Source organism: Bos mutus, chromosome 18, assembly GCF_027580195.1.
Source record: "Bos mutus isolate GX-2022 chromosome 18, NWIPB_WYAK_1.1, whole genome shotgun sequence".
Classification (NCBI taxonomy): domain Eukaryota; kingdom Metazoa; phylum Chordata; class Mammalia; order Artiodactyla; family Bovidae; genus Bos; species Bos mutus.
Genome location: NC_091634.1, coordinates 8361376 through 8367375, shown reverse-complemented (window position 1 = coordinate 8367375; position 6000 = coordinate 8361376). Strand labels below are relative to the sequence as shown.

The following is a 6000-nucleotide window of genomic DNA, read 5'->3' as shown; positions in this document are numbered from 1 at the left end:
CAGCCAACGGGAGGCAAAGAAGGGGTAAGGCTGATCAAATGCCTTCCTTCCTAAGATTTTTCAGTGACATGACTCAGTCCATTGCACAATCCAGGATGGGACCCTGTACTGGCGGAAAACATAGCTATAAAGGACGTTATTGAAGTGAGGCGAGAGATTTGAATTTGTGGATTAAACAATTGTACTGTTGTATCAGTGTTACATTTCCTGATGTTGATGACTGTCCTGGGGCTTTTGAAGAGAATGTTTTTGTTCTGTAGCTCCATGCTGAAGTATTTATAGGGACCAAGGGACAGGATGTTTGCCACTGACTCTCAAATACTCAGAAAAGAGATAAAACACATGTGGCCAAATATTATTGACTGACAAACCTAGGAAAGAGGAGTTCTTTTTACCCTTCTTGCTTGTCTTCCGTTGTTTGATCTTATATCTGGTGAAAAACAAATCAGCAAAACAAACCATTCATCCCGCTCCCAGCAGATACCCAAGAGATAGGAAAATCTATGTCCATACAAACCCTTATACACCAAGGTTCAAAGCAGAATTATTCACAGCAGCCGAAAGCAGAAACAACCTAAATATCTGTCCACTGATGAATGGATAAACCAAAGGTCAAGTGAAAGTCGCTCAGTTGTGTCCGACTCTTTGTGACCCCATGGACTATACAGTCCATTCTCCAGGCCAGAATTCTGGAGTAAATTGACCCAGGGATCAAACCCAGGTCCTCCCGCATTGCAGGCGGATTCTTTACCAGCTGAGCCAGCAGGGAAGCCCAAGAATACTGGAGTGGGTAGCCTATCCCTTCTCCAGCTGATCTTTCTGACCCAGAAATCAAAGCCGGGTCTCCTGTATTACGGGTGGATTCTTTACTAGCTGAGCTACCAGGGAAGCCCTAAACCAAAGGTGGTATATGCCAATAGTGGAATTTTTTTTTTATTGAAATAAAGTTGATTTACAATGTTGTGTTAGTTTCAGGTATACAGCAGGGATTTAGTTATATGTGTGTGTGTATATATATGGGCTTCCCAAGTGGTGCTAATGGTAAAGAACCTGCCTGCCAATGCAGGAGACATAAGAGACACAGATTCGACCCCTGGGTCAGGAAGATCCCCTGGAGGAGGGCGTGGCAACCCACTCTAGTACTCTTGCAGGGAGAATCACATGGACAGAGGAGCCTGGCAGGCTACAGTCCATAGGGTTGCAAAGAATCGGACATGACTAAAGTGACTTAGCACACATGCACATATATATATGTATGTATTCTTTCCATTATAGTTTATTATATGATATTTAATATAGTTCTCTGGGCCACACAGTAGGCCTTTGTTGTTTATCTATTTTATATATAGTATAAAATTAGCATTATTGTATCTGCTAATCCCAAACTCCTAATTTATCCCTCCCTGTCTTTTCCCTTTGGGGAACAATGAGTTTGTTTTCTATGTCTGTGAATCTGTTTTGTAAATAAGGTCCTTTGTATCATATACTTTACACTCCACATATAAGTGATGTCATATGACATTTGTCTCTGACTTACTCCACTTAGTATAATAATCTCTAGGTCCAACTATATTACTGCAAATGTCATTATTTAATTCTTTTTATAGCTAAGTATTATTCCACTGTGGGTTTCCCAGGTGGCTCAGTAGTAAAGTTTCCGCCTGCTGATGCAGGAGAGGCAGGAGACATGGGTTCAATTCCTGGATCAGGAACATCCTCTGGAGGAGGAAATGGCAACCCACTCCAGTATTCTTGCCTGTGAAATCCCATGGACAAAGAAGCCTGGCTAGCTATAGTCCATGAGGTTACAGAGTTGGACACAAGTGAGTGCCTGAGCGTGCACACACTGTTTCATTGTATATATGTACCACGTCTTCTTTATCTATTCATCTTTGGATGGACACTTAGGTTGCTTGTCAATAGTGATGCTATGAACATGAGGGTACATGTATCTTTTCAAATTAGAGTTTTTTCCAGATATAGGCCCAGGAGTGGGATTGCTGGATCATAAGGGAACTCTATTTTTAGTTTTTGTGGTTGTTTTTTTTTTTTTAGTTTTTTGAAGAACCTCCATACTGTTCTCCATAGTGGCTGCACCAATTTATATTCCCACCAACAGTGTGTATGTGAGGGGATTTCTCTGTCTCCACACCCTCTCCAGCATTTATTATTTGTAGACTTTTAATGATGGCCATTCTAACCAGCGTGAGGTGATACCTCCATGTAGGCTTGATTTGCATTTCTCTGATAATGTGTAGTGATGTTGAACATCTCTTCATGTGCTTGTTGGCCATCTGTATCTTCTTTGGAGAAATGCTATGTAGGTCTTCTGTCTATTTTTTGATAGGTTTGTTTTTTTGTTTTCAAGTTGTATGAGCCGTTCGTATATTTTGGAAGTTAAGCCCTTCTCAGTTGCATCATTTTTGAATATTTTCTCCCAATCCGTGTTGTTGTTTAGTTGCTAAGTCACACCCAGCTCTTTTTTGACCCCTTGGACCGTAATAGCTCAGCAGGCTCCTCTGTCCATAGGATTTTCCAGGCAAGAATACTGAAGTAGGTTGCAGTTTCCTTCTCCACCCAATCCATAGGTTGTCTTTTTATTTTGTTTACGGTTTCCTTTGTTGTGCAAAAGCTTGTAAGTTTGATTAGGTCCCATTTGTTTATTTTTGCTTTTATTTCTATTACCTTGGGAGACCCTACAGTGGAATATTATTCAGCCATAGTAAATAATGAAATTCTGATTCACGCTACAGCATAGGTGAACTTTGAAAACATTGTGCTCGGAATTCCCTAGTGGTCCAGTGGTTAGGACTCTGCACTCTGATTGCCAAGGTTCCAGGTTCAATCCCTGGTCAGGGAACTAAGTTCCCATAAGCCATGAGGCAGAGCTAAAAAAATAAAAAGAAAACATTATGCAAAGTGAAAGAAGCCAGACACAGAGGCCATATATGATAGGATTTCATTTATACGAGAGGTCCAGAATGGACAAATTGGTAGAGACAGAAAACAGATTAGTGGTTGCCTAGGGTTGGTGAGGAGGGTGGGGGATAGGAAGGGACTGCTAATGATATAGGGTTTCTTGTTGGAATGATGGAAATGTTCTGGAACTAGATAGTGGTGACGGTAGCACAAGCCTGTGAATGAATATACAATAAACCATGGAGCAGCTTCCCTGGTGGTCCAGTGGTTAAGAATCTGCCTTGCAAAGCAGGAGACATGGGTTCCATCCCTTGTTGGGGAAGATCCCACATGCCTCGGGGCAGCAAAAACCTTGTGCCACAGCTACTGAGCCTGCACTCTGGAGCCCATGTGCTTCGACTACTGAAGCCCAGTGCCCTAGAGTTGGTGCTCTGAAAGTAAAGAAGCTACTGCAGTGATAAGCCTGAGTGCTGCGTCTAGAGAGTAACCCCTGCTTGCTGCAAGAGAAAAGCCCTTGAAGCAACGAAGACCTGGTGCAGCCAAACACAAATAAATAATTTTTTAAAGTTCTTATAAAAAAAACACCTTGGAATGGATCCCTTTAAACAAGTGAGTTTTATGGTATGTGAATTGCATAGCAATTACAAGTAATAATGACAATGACAACAAACCCATCAGTGACTGTGTATGACCTTTGAGATCAAACTCGAAACCTCTAAGGTCACCCAGTCCCTCAGCCTCACACAGCTGAGCTGTCAAGATGCCAGCAGCCTGACCAGCCTTCTTTCCCTGTTTCTGCCACCTCTGGGCCTTTGTACCTGTTGCTCCCCTCCACCCTTGTCTAACTCCATTTATCTTGCAAGTCTTAGCTTACAATGGGCTCCCTTCAGGAAGGTGTCCCTTAATCTCCAGAGTGCAGGTCACCGGGTTCCCAGACTAGCATTAGGGATGATCTCCAGGTGATTTATTTTAATGCATGTTGGGGAAAAAGTAACTGGACTTCATGAATTTTGTAGCTTGGTGTGAGCCTAAGGTAGCCCCAGGGAAACCCATCAAAGGAAGAAAAAAGACTAGATTGAAAGGACAAATTTTTAACAATTTATTTTACTGAAGTAGAGTTGGTTTAGCAATACTAATTTCTACTGTACAGCACAGTGATTCAGTGATACGTGTATAGACATTATTTTTGTAAGAGTTTTTAAAAATAATTTTATTTCTTACTTTTTGGCTGTGTTGGGTCGTGGTTGCTGCCAGGGCTTTTCTCTCGTTCTGGAGAGCAGGGGCTACTCTCCAGTTGCAGTGCGCGGGCTCCAGGGCGCGCGGGCTTCAGTAATTGTGGTTCCCTGGCTTTGGAACACAGGCTCAACAGTCGTGGCACATGGGCCCAGCTGCCGCGAGGTATGCAGGATCCTCCCAGATCAGGGATGAAACCTGTGTCTTCTGCATTGGCAGGTGGACTGTTCACACCCCCAGGGACGCTCCTAGACATTCTTTTTCAAGTCCTTTTTCACATTCATTTCCATTATGCTTTGTCGTAGGATATTGCACATACTTTCCCGTGCTATACAGGAGAACCTTGTTTATAACAGAACAGATCTTTAAGATACAAACAACAGAGGCACTATTCTGCAAAAACTGTGAAATAGCCCCTCGGGAATAATCGAAGTGGGGAACCCCCTGGGGGCTGGGTTCACTCCACCTGGCCTCCCATAGCAGCCATCAGACTAACACCTGTCAGGCTGGGAAATGGTTTGTTTCACACCGGTGTCCCCCGCAGCGGTTTGAGTCCCATGAAGGCAGGGCGGGGCCTGTCTCCTCCCCACTGTATCCCAGCATTACCGATGCAGGGCGGGGCTCAGAGTAGCTGCTCAGAGAGGGTGTGCTGAATGAATGCAGGCCAGGTAATTCTGGACTGTGGACTTTCACCCAAGGGCACTGAGGAGCCCTAGGAGGGTTTCCATCAGGGGGGTGTCAAGGTTGATCTGTGCTTTAGGAATTCCAGGCTCCTGGGACTTCCCTGGTGGTCCAGTGGCTAAGACTCCCAGCTCCCAATGCAGGGACCTGGGTTTGATCCCTGGTTAGGGAACTAGATTCCCATGTGTCCCAACTAAGATCTGGTGCAGCCAAATAAATAAATATTAAAAAAAAAAAAAAGAAAGAAATTCTAGGCTCCCTTTCTACTCTAGACTCACACTCCTCCCCATCCAGCCTCTTCTATCAGACCCCTCTTTATCCTTCTCCTCCTCCAGGAAGCCTTCCTGAACTATAGGCTGTGTGGTGGAGTGCCTGCTCTGGGCTTCCCCCATACCAGCCCTGTCTACCCTGGGGGTGGGTCTGTATCCTCCAGAGACCTGTGAGATCTCCACGAGGTCCACCCTAGGCTCTCAGGAGCCTCCTTAGAGCAGGGACCTTGACTGGGTCTCACTCCACTGCCGTCTCCCCAGATCTCCCTCCAGTCTTTCTCTCTACCAGTCCCTCCCTAACTGTTTTTGGACATTGCCATGTGTATTTTTTAATGCAATTTTTATTTTATATTGGGATGTAGCTGATTTACAATGTTGTGTTCATTTCAGGTGTACAGCAAAGTGGTTCAGTTCAGATCAGATCAGATCGGTCGCTCAGTCGTGTCCGACTCTTTGTGACCCCATGAATCGCAGCACGCCAGGCCTCCCTGTCCATCACCAACTCCCGAGTTCACTGAGACTCACGTCCATCGAGTCAGTGATGCCATCCAGCCATCTCATCCTCTGTCGTCCCCTTCTCCTCCTGCCCCCAATCCCTCCCAGCATCAGAGTCTTTTCCAATGAGTCAACTCTTCACATGAGGTGGCCAAAGTACTGGAGTTTCAGCTTTAGCATCAGTCCTTCCAAAGAAATCCCAGGGCTGATCTCCTTCAGAATGGACTGGCTGGATCTCCTTGCAGTCCAAGGGACTCTCAAGAGTCTTCTCCAACACCACAGTTCAAAAGCATCAATTCTTCGGCGCTCAGCTTTCTTTGCAGTCCAACTCTCACATCCACACATGACCACAGGAAAAACCATAGCCTTGACTAGACGGACCTTTGTTGGCAAAGTAATGTCT

The 6000-nt window shown here is 44.8% G+C and overlaps 1 non-coding gene across 1 annotated transcript; it reads left to right on the top strand.

Moving 5' to 3' along the window:
• The first annotated feature begins 2787 nt into the window (after positions 1-2787).
• Positions 2788-2860, top strand: TRNAQ-CUG (transfer RNA glutamine (anticodon CUG)). Its single transcript has one exon. It is a non-coding gene; the product is annotated as a tRNA-Gln (tRNA).
• The last annotated feature ends 3140 nt before the right edge of the window (positions 2861-6000 follow it).